Source organism: Arachis ipaensis, chromosome B8 (genome assembly GCF_059453495.1).
Source record: "Arachis ipaensis isolate K30076 ecotype BB chromosome B8, ASM5945349v1, whole genome shotgun sequence".
Taxonomy (NCBI): Eukaryota; Viridiplantae; Streptophyta; class Magnoliopsida; order Fabales; family Fabaceae; genus Arachis; species Arachis ipaensis.
The window spans coordinates 49,706,322-49,720,752 of NC_142443.1; the positions used below are offsets into that span (position 1 = coordinate 49,706,322).

Genomic DNA, 14,431 nt, shown 5'->3' on the forward strand with positions numbered 1-14,431 from the left:
GCAGATATAAAACAGTGATATGGTTTTCGAATAATGAATAATAAAATAGGGATAGAGGCACTTATGTAAATCATTGGCAGGAATTTCAGATAAGAGAATGGAGATGCTTTTCGTTCCTCTGAACTTCTGCTTTCCTGCTATCTTCATCCAATCAGTCTTACTCCTTTCCATGGCTGGCTTTATGTGATACATCACCACTGTCAACGGCTACTTTCGGTCATCTCACGGGAAAATGATCCAATGCCCTGTCACGGCACGGCTAATCGTCTGGAGGCATCACCCTTGTCAATGGCTTCATCTTATCCTCTCAGTGAATAATATGCTCACGCACCCTGTCACGGCACGGCTATTCATCTGTCGGTTCTCGATCATGCTGGAATAGGATTTACTATCCTTTTGCGTCTGTCACTAACGCCCTGCAATCGCGAGTTCGGAGCTCGTCACAGTCATTCAATCATTGAATCCTACTCGGAATACCACAGACAAGGTTTAGACCTTCCGGATTCTCTTGAATGCCGCCATCATTCTAGCTTACGCCACGAAGATTCTGGTTAGGAGATCTAAGAGATATTCATTCTAGCTTAATTCATGGAGAACGGAAGTGTTTGTCAGGCACGCGTTCATAAGGGGGAAGGATGATGAGCGTCACACATAATCATCACCTTCATCACGTTCTTGGGTGCGAATGGATATCTTAGAAGAGAAATAAGAAGAATTGAATAGAAAACAGTAGTACTTTGCATTAATCTTTGAGGAACAGCAGAGCTCCACACCTTAATCTATGGAGTGTAGAAACTCTACCGTTGAAAATACATAAGTGGAGGTCCAGGCATGGCCGAGATGGCCAGCCCCCTAAACGAGATCACAGGATCCAAAATACGATCCAGGATGTCTAATACAATAGTAAGAGGTCCTATTTATAATAAACTAGTCACTAGGGTTTACATGAGTAAGTAATTGATGTATAAATCCACTTCCGGGGCCCACTTGGTGCGTGCTTGGGCTTGGGCTTGAGTGTTACACGTGCAGAGGCCATTTGTGGAGTTGAACGCCAGTTTCTGTGCCAGTTTGGGCGTTCAACTCTGGTTTTGGATCCTTTTCTGGCGCTAGACGCCAGATTTGGGCAGAAGGCTGGCGTTGAACGCCAGTTTACGTCGTCAATTCTTAGTCAAAGTATGAACTATTATATATTGCTGGAAAGCCCTGGATGTCTACTTTCCAACGCAATTAAAAGCGCGCCATTTCGAGTTCTGTAGCTCCAGAAAATCCACTTTGAGTGCAGGGAGGTCAGAATCCAACAGCATCAGCAGTCCTTTTTCAACCTCTGAATCTGATTTCTGCTCAAGTCCCTCAATTTCAGCCAGAAAATACCTGAAATCACAGAAAAATACACAAACTCATAGTAAAGTCCAGAAATGTGAATTTAACATAAAAACTAATGAAAACATCCCTAAAAGTAACTAGATCCTACTAAAAACATACTAAAAACAATGCCAAAAAGCGTATAAATTATCCGCTCATCACAACACCAAACTTAAATTGTTGCTTGTCCCCAAGCAACTGAAAATCAAATAGGATAAAAAGGAGAGAATATACTATAAATTCCAAATTATCAATGAAACAGAGCTTCAATCATATGAGCGGGACTTATAGCTTTTTGCCTCTTGAATAGTTTTGGCATCTCACTTTATCCATTGAGGTTCAGAATGATTGGCATCTATAGGAACTTCAGATTTTGAATAGTGTTATTGACTCTCTTAGTTCAGTATGATGATTCTTGAACACAGCTTCTTTATGAGTCTTGGCCGTGGCCCTAAGCACTTTGTTTTCCAGTATTACCACCGGATACATAAATGCCACAGACACATAATTGGGTGAACCTTTTCAGATTGTGACTCAGCTTTGCTAAAGTCCCCAATTAGAGGTGTCCAGGGTTCTTAAGCACACCCTTTTTTTTTTTTTTGCTTTGGACCTTGACTTTAACCGCTCAGTCTCAAGTTTTCACTTGACACCTACACGCCACAAGCACATGGTTAGGGACAGCTTGGGTTAGCCGCTTAGACCAGGATTTTATTCCTTTAGGCCCTCCTATCCACTGATGCTCAAAGCCTTGGGATCCTTTTTATTTGCCCTTCCCTTTTGGTTTTAAGGGTTATTGGCTTTTTCTGCTTGCTTTTTTTTTTTTTTCGCCCTTTTTTTTTTCTGCAAGCTTTGTTCTTTGCTGCTTTTTCTTGCTTCAAGAATCATTTTTATGATTTTTCAGATTATCAAATAACATGTCTCCTAGTCATCATTCTTTCAAGAGCCAACATATTTAACATTCTTAAACAACAACTTCAAAAGACATATGCACTGTTCAAGCATACATTCAGAAAACAAGAAGCATTGCCACCACATCAATACAATTAAACTAAGTTCAAAGATAAATTCGAAACTCATGTACTTCTTGTTCTTTTGAATTAAAACATTTTTCATTTAAGAGAGGTGATGGATTCATAGGACATTTATAACTTTAAGACAAAGTTACTAACTACTAATGATCATGTAATGAAGACACAAACATAGATAAGCACATAACATAGAAAACAAAAAACAGAGAAAGTAAGAACAAGGAATGAGTCCACCTTAGTGATGTCCTTGAGCTCTTCTATGTCTCTTCCTTGTCTTTGCTGCTCCTCCTTCATTGCTTTTAGATCTTCTTTGATTTCATGAAGGATGATGGAGTGCTCTTGATGTTCCACCCTTAGTTGCTTCCAATAATTGTGTGGAAGAAAATGTATCCCCTGAGGTGTCTCAGGGATCTCTTGATTTGCAGTCAAATGTTCTACCACTGAGCTATAGACCCTTGATGGAAGCTTTTGTCTTCCCTTTCCTCTTTCTAGAGGCCTCTCTGGCCTTAGGTGCCATCAATGGTTATGGAGAAAAACAAAAAAGCTATGCTTTTTACCACACCAAACTTAGAATGTTGCTCGCCCTCGAGCAAAAGAAGAAAGAATAGAAGAATAAGAAGAAGATATGGAGGAGATGGAGGGAGATGTGTATTCGGCCATATGGGTGGGATTGGGTGGGGAAGAGATGTTGAATTTTGAAAGGAAGTGGTTGTATGGATGTGAGTGGTAAATGGAAAACAGAAGGGATGATCATGAATGGGAAGAGAGATGATGAGGTAGGTGGGGATCCTGTGGGGTCCACAGATCCTGAGGTGTCAAGGCATTTACATCCCTGCACCAATTTAGGCATGTAAAATGCCCTTGCACACAACTCTGGGCGTTCAGCGCCAGGTTGGTGCCCATTTTGGGCGTTCAACGCCCCTTTGCTGCCATTTCTGGCGTTGAACGCCAGAACCATGCTTGTTCTGGGCGTTCAGCGCCAGGATGCTCCCATTCTGGGCGTTCAGCGCCAGAACTATGCTCTGTTCTGGCGTTTGAACGCCAGACAGATGCTCCTCCAGGGTGTGATTTTTCTTCTGCTGTTTTTGATTCCGTTTTCAATTTTTATATTTATTTTGTGACTCCACATGATCATGAACCTAAGAAAACATGAAAAACAAAAATAATAGAGTTAGATAAACATTGGGTTGCCTCCCAACAAGCACTTCTTTAATGTCAATAGCTTGACAGTGGGCTCTTATGGAGCCTCACAGATGTTTAGAGCATTGTTGAGACTCTCCAACACCAAACTTAGAGTGTGGATATGGGAGTTCAACACCAAACTTAGACTTTGGTTGTGGCCTCCCAACACCAAACTTAGAGTTTGATTGTGGAGGCTCTGGTTGACTCTGCTTTGAGAGAAGCTTTTCAAGCTTCCTCTCTATGGTTGCAGAGGGAGATCCTTGAGTTTCGAATACAAGGGAGTTCTCATTCCATTGAAGGACTATTTCACCTCTGTCAACATCAATCACAGCTCTTGCTGTGGCCAGGAAAGGTCTTCCTAGGATGATGAATTCATCCTCTTCCTTTCCAGTATCCAGGACTATGAAATCAGTAGGTATGTAAAGGCCCTCAACCTTTACTAATACATCTTCTACTTGTCCATAAGCCTGTCTTCTTGAGCTGTCTGCCATCTCTAGTGAGATTTTAGCAGCTTGCACCCCATAGATTCCCAGTTTCTCTATTACAGAGAGGGGCATGAGGTTTATTCCTGAACCAAGGTCACACAGAGCCTTAAAGATCATGGTGCCTATGGTACAGGGTATTATGAACTTTCCAGGATCCTGTCTCTTCTGAGGCAATGTCAGTTGATCCAGATCACTTAGTTCATTGATGAACAAGGGAGGTTCAACTTCTCAAGCATCAATGCCAAACAATTTGGCATTCAGCTTCATGATTGCACCAAGAAACTTGGCAGTTTGCTCTTCAGTGACATCCTCATTCTCTTCAGAAGAGGAATACTCATCAGAGCTCATGAAGGGTATAAGGAGGTTCAATGGAATCTCTATGGTCTCTAGATGAGCCTCAGAGTCCTTTGGTTCCCCAGAGGGAAGCTCCTTATTGATCACTGGACGTCCCAGGAGGTCTTCCTCCTTGGGATTCACGTCCTCTCCTCTCCTCACAGGTTCGGCCAGGGCACTTATGTCAATGGCCTTGCACTCTCCTTTTGGGTTCTCTTCTGTATTACCTGGGAGAGTACTAGGAGGGATTTCAGTGATCCTCTTACTCAGCTGGCCCACTTGTGCTTCCAAATTTCTAATGGAAGACCTTGTTTCATTCATGAAACTTACAGTGGCCTTGGATAGATCAGAGACTAGATTTGCTAAATTAGAAGCATTTTGTTCAGAGTTCTCTGTCTGTTGCTGAGTTGATGATGGAAAAGGTTTGCTATTGCTAAACCTGTTTCTTCCACCATTATTAGAGCCTTGTTGGGGCTTTTGATCCTTCCATGAGAAATTTGGATGATTTCTCCATGTTGAGTTATAGGTGTTTCCATAAGGTTCACCTAAGTAATTTACCTCTGCTATTGCAGGGTGCTCAGGATCATAAGCTTCTTCTTCAGGAGAAGCCTCTTGAGTACTGTTGGATGCAGCTTGCATTCCATGCAGACTCTGAGAGATCATATTGACTTGCTGAGTCAATATTTTATTCTGAGCCAATATGGCATTCAGAGTATCAACTTCAAGAACTCCCTTCTTCATAGGCGTCCCATTACTCACAGGATTCCTTTCAGAAGTGTACATGAACTGGTTATTAGCAACCATGTCAATGAGTTCTTGAGCTTCTGCAGGCGTTTTCTTTAGGTGAATGGATCCACCTGCAGAGGTGTCCAGTGACATCTTTGATAGCTCAGATAAACCATCATAGAATATATCCAGGATGGTCCATTCTGAAAGCATGTCAGAAGGACACTTTTTGGTCAACTGTTTGTATCTTTCCCAAGCTTCATAGAGGGATTCACCTTCTTTCTGTCTGAAGGTTTGAACATCAGCTCTAAGCTTGCTCAGCTTTTGAGGAGGAAAGTACTTGGCTAAGAAAGCCGTGACCAGCTTATCCCAAGAGTTCAGGCTGTCTTTGGGTTGAGAATCCAACCATAATCTAGCTCTGTCTCTTACAGCAAAAGGGAAAAGCATGAGCCTGTAGACTTCAGGATCTACTCCATTAGTCTTAACAGTATCACATATCTGCAAGAATTCAGTTAAGAACTGAAAAGGATCTTCAGATGGAAGTCCATGAAACTTGCAGTTCTGCTGCATCAGAGAAACTAACTGAGGTTTAAGCTCAAAGTTGTTTGCTCCAATGGCAGGAATGGAGATGCTTCTTCCATGTAAATTGGAATTAGGTGCAGTAAAGTCACCAAGCATCCTCCTTTCATTATTATTATTTTCGCCTGCCATCTCCTCTGCCTGTTCGAAAATTTCTGAAAGGTTATCTCTGGATTGTTGTATTTTAGCTTCTCTTAATTTTCTCTTCAGAGTCCTTTCAGGTTCTGGATCTGCTTCCACAAGAATGTTCTTATCCTTGCTCCTGCTCATATGACAAGGAAGAATGGCCAAAAAAATGATAATAATAATAGAGATCCTCTATACCACAGTATAGGGATCCCTTTGTGAGTGGAAGAAAAGAGGGGGAGATAAAGAATGTGATGTAAAGGAAGAAACACAACTGTGAGAATTGGAAGAGATGTGAGATGAGATGTTAGGATATGAATGAATAAATAGAATAGGATGGGGGAGGTATAATTTTCGAAAATTATTTTTGAAAAGGAGTTAGTGATTTTTGAAAATAGTTTTTGAAAATTGTTAGTATTTTTTTTTTCGAAAATTTTTTTGAAATAAAAATAAAAATAAAATAATTAGTTAATTAAAAAGAAATTTTTGAAAAAGGGGGAGATATTTTCGAAAAATGAGAGAGAGAGTTAGTTAGGTGGTTTTGAAAAATTTAAGAAACAAACAAAAAGTTAGTTAGTTAGTTGAAACAAATTTTTGAAAATATAAGAGGTTAGGAAGTTAGAAAAGATATTTTGAAAAGATATTTTTGAAAAAGATAAGATAAGAAGATATTTTTGAAAAGATATGATAGAAATTAGTTTTGAAAAAGATTTGATTTTTAAAATCACAATTAATGACTTGATTCATAAGAAATCACAAGATATGATTCTAGAACTTAAAGTTTGAATCTTTCTTAACAAGCAAGTAACAAACTTCAAATTTTTGAATCAAAACATTAATTGACTATGTTATTTTCGAAAATTTGATGGAAAAATAAGAAAAAGATTTTTGAAAAATATTTTTGGAATTTTCGAAAATAACTAAGAATTTTGAAAAAGATTTGATTTTTGAAAAAGATAAGATTTTCAAATTGAAAATTTGATTTGACTCATGAGAAACAATTTGATTTTAAAAAATTTTGAAAAAGTCAATCCAAATTTTCGAATTTGATGAGAGAAAAAGGGAAAGATATTTTTTTGATTTTTGAAATTTTTATGAAAAACATGAAAATTATGCAATGCATGAAATTTTTAGATCAAAACAATGAATGCATGCAAGAATGCTATGAATGTCAAGATGAACACCAAGAACACTTTGAATGTCATGATGAACATCAAGAACATATTTTTGAAAAATTTTTAATGCAAAGAAAACATGCAAGACACCAAACTTAGAAATCTTTCATGTTTAGACTCTAAGAAACGAAAAATGCATATGAAAAACAATAAAAGACACAAAACAAAAAAATCATCAAGATTTACCAAGAACAACTTGAAGATCATGAAGAACACTATGAATGCATGAATTTTCGAAAAAATGCAAGATGCATATGCAATTGACACCAAACTTATAATGTGACTCAAGACTCAAACAAGAAACAGAAAATATTTTTGATTTTTATGATTTTCTAATTTTTTTGGATTTTTATTTTATATTTTTCGAAAATTAGAAGAAAAAATAAGGATTCCAAAATTTTTAATATGAATTCCAGGAATCTTGCCATGTTAGTCTAAAGCTTCAGTCCAGGAATTAGACATGGCTCACTAGCCAACCAAGCTTTCAATGAAAGCTCCAGTCCAAAACACTAGACATGGCCTATGGCCAGCCAAGCTTCAGCAGGTGATCGTGGATCAACAGCGGGTAGATCAGGAATAGTAGCAGGTGGATTAGCTCCAATTAGCTTGCTCTTGATAACCAATTGCAAGCCTCAGTCCAAATGAATTTAGACATGGCTTTACAGCCAGCCAGGATGCAACATATAATTACATGGGCTGGAGTGATTAGTTGAATACCAATCCCAAAGTAGTTTGGGTATGGCTTTACAGCCAGATATGATTCAACATATTTCATGAAACACTAGAATTCATTCTTAAAAATTTTGAAGCCATAGAATAATTTATTTTTGAAAACATTTTTCTTTTTTTTTTCGAAAATAGATGAGAAAATTTTAGAAATATTTTTTGAAAAATTTTTGAAAATAAAATAAAAAGAAAATTACCTAATCTGAGCAACAAGATGAACCGTCAGTTGTCCAAACTCAAACAATCCCCGGCAACGGCGCCAAAAACTTGGTGCACGAAATTGTGATCTCCAGGCTCGAACAAATCCTGGTAATGGCTCCAAAGCTTGGTGCTCTGATCTTAATTCATAATTGTCACAACTTCGATACAACTAACCAGCAAGTGCACTGGGTCGTCCAAGTAATACCTTACGTGAGTAAGGGTCGAATCCCACGGAGATTGTTGGTATGAAGCAAGCTATGGTCACCTTGTAAATCTCAGTCAGGCAGATATAAAACAGTGATATGGTTTTCGAATAACGAATAATAAAATAGGGATAGAGGCACTTATGTAAATCATTGGCAGGAATTTCAGATAAGAGAATGGAGATGCTTTTTGTTCCTCTGAACTTCTGCTTTCCTGCTATCTTCATCCAATCAGTCTTACTCCTTTCCATGGCTGGCTTTATGTGATACATCACCACTGTAAACGGCTACTTTCGGTCATCTCACGGGAAAATGATCCAATGCCCTGTCACGGCACGGCTAATCGTCTGGAGGCATCACCCTTGTCAATGGCTTCATCTTATCCTCTCAGTGAATAATATGCTCACGCACCCTGTCACGGCACGGCTATTCATCTGTCGGTTCTCGATCATGCTGGAATAGGATTTACTATCCTTTTGCGTCTGTCACTAACGCCCTGCAATCGCGAGTTCGGAGCTCGTCACAGTCATTCAATCATTGAATCCTACTCGGAATACCACAGACAAGGTTTAGACCTTCCGGATTCTCTTGAATGCCGCCATCATTCTAGCTTACGCCACGAAGATTTTGGTTAGGAGATCTAAGAGATATTCATTCTAGCTTAATTCATGGAGAACGGAAGTGTTTGTCAGGCACGCGTTCATAAGGGGGAAGGATGATGAGCGTCACACATAATCATCACCTTCATCACGTTCTTGGGTGCGAATGGATATCTTAGAAGAGAAATAAGAAGAATTGAATAGAAAACAGTAGTACTTTGCATTAATCTTTGAGGAACAGCAGAGCTCCACACCTTAATCTATGGAGTGTAGAAACTCTACCGTTGAAAATACACAAGTGGAGGTCCAGGCATGGCCGAGATGGCCAGCCCCCTAAACGAGATCACAGGATCCAAAATACGATCCAGGATGTCTAATACAATAGTAAGAGGTCCTATTTATAATAAACTAGTCACTAGGGTTTACATGAGTAAGTAATTGATGTATAAATCCACTTCCGGGGCCCACTTGGTGCGTGCTTGGGCTTGGGCTTGAGTGTTACACGTGCAGAGGCCATTTGTGGAGTTGAACGCCAGTTTCTGTGCCAGTTTGGGCGTTCAACTCTGGTTTTGGATCCTTTTCTGGCGCTGGACGCCAGATTTGGGCAGAAGGCTGGCGTTGAACGCCAGTTTACGTCGTCAATTCTTGGCCAAAGTATGGACTATTATATATTTCTGGAAAGCCCTGGATGTCTACTTTCCAACTCAATTCGAAGCGCGCCATTTCGAGTTCTGTAGCTCCAGAAAATCCACTTTGAGTGCAGGGAGGTCAGAATCCAACAGCATCAGCAGTCCTTTTTCAACCTCTGAATCTGATTTCTGCTCAAGTCCCTCAATTTCAGCCAGAAAATACCTAAAATCACAGAAAAACACACAAACTCATAGTAAAGTCCAGAAATGTGAATTTAACATAAAAACTAATGAAAACATCCCTAAAAGTAACTAGATCCTACTAAAAACATACTAAAAACAATGCCAAAAAGCGTATAAATTATCCGCTCATCAGTCACCTTGTAAATCTCAGTCAAGCGGATTCAAATAGTTATGGAGATTCGATAATTAAAACATAATTGAAATATAAACTAGGATAGAGATACTTATGTAATTCATTGGTGAGAATTTCATATAAGCGTATAAAGATGCCTTTCGTTCCTCTGAACCTCTGCTTTCCTGCTGTCTTCATCCAATCATTCCTACTCCTTTCCATGGCAAGCTTTATGTAAGGCATCACCGTGGTCAATGGCTACATCCCATCCTCTCTGTGAAAATGGTCCAATGCGCTGTCACTGCATGGCTAATCATCTATCGGTTCTCGATCATACTGGAATAGGATCCATTGATCCTTTTGCGTCTGTCACTACGCCTAGCACTCGCGAGTTTGAAGCTCGTCGCAGCCATCCCTTCCCAGATCCTACTCGAAACACCATAGACAAGGTTTAGACTTTCCGGATCTCAAGAATGGCCATCCATGGGTTCTAACTTATACCACGAAGATTCTAATATCTCGGACTCGGTCCCCTGTATTAGATATCTAAGAGATATTCATTCTAGCTTGTTTGCATGTAGAACGGAAGTGTTTGTCAGGCACGCGTTCATAAGTTGAGAATGATGATGACTGTCACGATCATCACATCCATCATATTGAAGTGCGAATGAATATCTTAGAAGCGGAATAAGTTGAATTGAATAGAAAAACAGTAGTACTTTGCATTAATCTTTGAGGAACAGCAGAGCTCCACACCTTAATCTATGGTGTGTAGAAACCTCTACCGTTCAAAATACATAAGTGATGAAGGTTCAGGCATGGCCAAATGGCCAGCCCTCTGATGAGCAGATAATTTATACGCTTTTTGGCATTGTTTTTAGTATGTTTTTAGTACATTTTAGTGAGTTTTTATTATGCTTTTATTAGTTTTTAAATAAAAATCACTTTTCTAGAATTTACTATGAGTTTGTGTGTTTTTTTGTGATTTCAGGTATTTTCTGGCTGAAATTGAGGGACCTGAGCAAAAATCTGATTCAGAGGCTGAAAAAGGACTGCAGATGCTGTTGGATTCTGACCTCCCTGCACTCGAAGTGGATTTTCTGGAGCTACAGAAGCCCAATTGGTGCGCTCTCAATTGCGTTGGAAAGTAGACATCCTGGAGTCCTGTAGCACCAGAAAATCCACTTTGAGTGCAGGGAGGTCAGAATCCAACAGCATCTGCAGTCCTTCTTCAACCTCTGAATCTGATTTTCGCTCAATTCCCTCAATTTCAGTCAGAAAATATCTGAAATCACAGAAAAATACACAAACTCATAGTAAAGTCTAGAAATGTGAATTTTAATTAAAAACTAATAAAAATATACTAAAAACTAACTAAATCATACTGAAAACTATATAAAAACAATGCCAAAAAGCGTATAAATTATCCGCTCATCACAACACCAAACTTAAATTGTTGCTTGTCCCCAAGCAACTAAAAATCAAATAGGATAAAAAGAAGAGAATATACTATAAATTCTAAAATATCAATGAAACTTAGCTCCAATCAGATGAGCGGGACTTGTAGCTTTTTATCTCTTGAATAGTTTTGGCATCTCGCTTTATCCATTGAGGTTCAGAATGATTGGCATCTATAGGAACTTAGAATTCAGATAGTGTTATTGATTCTCCTAGTTCAGTATGTTGATTCTTGAACACAGCTACTTTATGAGTCTTGGCCGTGGCCCTAAGCACTTTGTTTTCCAGTATTACCACAGGATACATAAATGTCACAGACACATAATTGGGTGAACCTTTTTAGATTGTGACTCAACTTTGCTAAAGTCCCCAATTAGAGGTGTCCAGAGTTCTTAAGCACACTCTTATTTTTTCTTTGGACCTTGACTTTAACCGCTCAGTCTCAAGTTTTTACTTGACACCTTCACGCCACAAGCACATGGTTAGGGACAGCTTGGTTTACCCGCTTAGGCCAGGATTTTATTCCTTTAGGCCCTCCTATCCACTGATACTCAAAGCCTTGGATCCTTTTTATTACCCTTGCCTTTTGGTTTTAAAGGCCATTGGCTTTTTGCTCTTGCCTTTTGGTTTAAAGAGCTTTTGGCTTTTTCTGCTTGCTTTTTCTTTTTCTTTCTTTTTTCGCTATTTTTTTTCTTTCTTTTCTCTTTTTTTTCTGCAAGCTTTTGTATTCACTGCTTTTTCTTGCTTCAAGAATCATTTTTATGATTTTTCAGATTATCAAATAACATTTCTCCTTTTTCCTTATTCTTCAAGAGCCAACATATTTAACATTCATAAACATCAACTTCAAAAGACATATGCAATGTTCAAGCATTCATTCAGAAAAAAAAAAGTATTGTCACCACATCAAAATAATTAAACTAGTTTCAAGGATGAATTCGAAACCATGTACTTCTTGTTCTTTTATTTTTAGAACAGTTTTCATTTAAGAGTGGTGATGGATTCATATTCATAACTTTAAGGCATAGACACTTAGACACTAATGATCATGTAATAAGACACAAATATAAATAATCATAAAGCTTAAAAATCGAAAAAAAATAGGAAAATAAATAAACAAGGAGATTAAGGAATGAGTCCACGTTAGTGAGGGTGGCGTCTTCCTCTTCTTGAAGAACCAGTGGTGCTCTTGAGCTCCTCTATGTCTCTTCCTTGTCTTTCTTGCTCTTCCCTCATAGCTCTTTGATCTTCTCTAATTTCATGGAGGATGATGGAGTGCTCATGATGCTCCACCCTTAGTTGTCCCATGTTGGAACTTAATTCTCCTAGGGAAGTGTTGATTTGCTCCCAATAATTCTGTGGAGGAAAGTGCATCCCCTGAGGCATCTCAGGGATTTCATGGTGAGGAATCTCCTCATGCTCATGTTGAGGCCCATGATCTCTTGTTTGCTCCATCTTTTTTCTTAGTGATGGGCTTATCCTCTTCAATGAGGATGTCTCCCTCTATGTCAATTCCAGCCGAATTGCAGAGGTGGCAATGAGGTGAGAAAAGGCTAACCTTGCCAAATTAGAGGACTTGTCAATTCCTCCCCAATCATGATACTATGGATCATGATAGCCTGGTCTACAGTAACTTCAGACCGGTTGCTAGTAGGAATGATTGAGCGTTGAATGAACTCCAACCATCCTCTAGCTACTAGTTTGAGGTCAAGCCTTCTTAGTTGAACCGGCTTGCCTTTTGAGTCAATTTTCCATTGAGCTCCTTCCACACATATGTCCATGAGGACTTGGTCCAACCTTTGATCAAAGTTGACTCTTCTAGTGTAGGGGCGTGCGTTTTCTTCCATCATTGGCAAGTTGAACGCCAACCTTACATTTTTTGGACTGAAATCTAAGTAATTCCCCCGAACCATGGTGAGCCAATTCTTTGGATTCGGGTTCACACTTTGATCATGGTTCCTAGTGATCCATGCATTTTCATAGAACTCCTGAACCATTAAGATCCCGACTTATTGAATGGGGTTGGTGAGAACTTCCCAACCTCTTCTTTGAATCTCAAGTCGGATCTCCGAATACTCATTCCTTTTGAGTTTGAAAGGAACCTCAGGGATCACTTTCTTCTTGGCCACAACTTCATAGAAGTGGTCTTGATGGACCTTAGAGATGAATCTCTCCATCTCTCATGACTCAGAGGTGGAAGCAATTGCCTTCTCTTTCCTCTTTCTAGAGGTTTCTCTGGCCTTAGGTGCCATGAGTGGTTATGGAAAAACAAAAAGCTATGCTTTTACCACACCAAACTTAAAATGGTTGCTTGTCCCCGAGCAAAAGAAGAAAGAAAGAAGTAGAAGAAGAAAAAAAATGGAGGACAGAGAGAGAGATGGTTTCGGCCAAGGGGAAGAAGAGAGGGTTTTGTTGTGTGAAAATGAAGAGGGAATGAGGGGTTTATATAGGAGTGGGGAGGGGTTTAGGGTTCGGCCATTTAGGGTTGGGTTTGGGAGGGAAATTATTTTGAATTTAAAGGTAGGTGGGGTTTTGGGGAAGAGAGGATGGATGTGATTGGTGAAGAGGTGATGGGGAAGAGTGATTGAGTTGATTGGTGAGGGGTATTTGGGGAAGAGAGTTATGGGAAGGTGTGAAGAGGAGATAAAAAGTAGGTGGGGATCCTGTGGGGTCCACAGATCCTGAGGTGTTTGAGGATTTCTCATCCCTGCACCTTTTAGACGTATAAAACGCCCTATATATGCAATCCTGGCATTTAACGCCAGACTGCAGCATGTTTCTGGCATTAAACGCCACTTCCATGCTTGTTTTGGGCGTTCAGCGCCAGTCTATAGCATGTTTCTAGCGTTGAACGCCAGTGTGGTGCATATTTCTGGCGTTAAATGCCAGTCTAATGCTTGTTTCTGGCGTTTAACGCCAGCTTTCCTCTGGGTGCAATCCTGGCATTTAAATGCCAGACTGCTGCTTGTTTCTGGCATTTAACGCCAGTCTCATGCTCTGTTCTGGAGTTAAACGTCAGCCAGATGCTCCTTACTGGCGTTTAAACGCCAGTAAGCCCTTCCTCCAGGGTGTGCTGTTTTCAATGCTGTTTTTCATTCTGTTTTCGATTTTTCAGTAGTTTTTGTGACTCCACATGATCATCAACCTAATAAAACATGAAATAACAAAGAGAAAATAAAATAAAAATAATTAAATAACATTGGGTTGCCTCCCAACGAGCGCTTCTTTAATGCCAATAGCTTGACAGTTAGCTCTCATGGAGCC

General features: G+C 39.4%; 1 non-coding gene across 1 annotated transcript; it reads left to right on the forward strand.

The window, feature by feature from the left end:
- Positions 1–5,323: 5,323 nt before the first annotated feature.
- On the forward strand, positions 5,324–5,431 carry LOC148548023 (small nucleolar RNA R71). The gene has a single exon (XR_015897419.1). It is a non-coding gene; the product is annotated as a small nucleolar RNA R71 (small nucleolar RNA).
- The last annotated feature ends 9,000 nt before the right edge of the window (positions 5,432–14,431 follow it).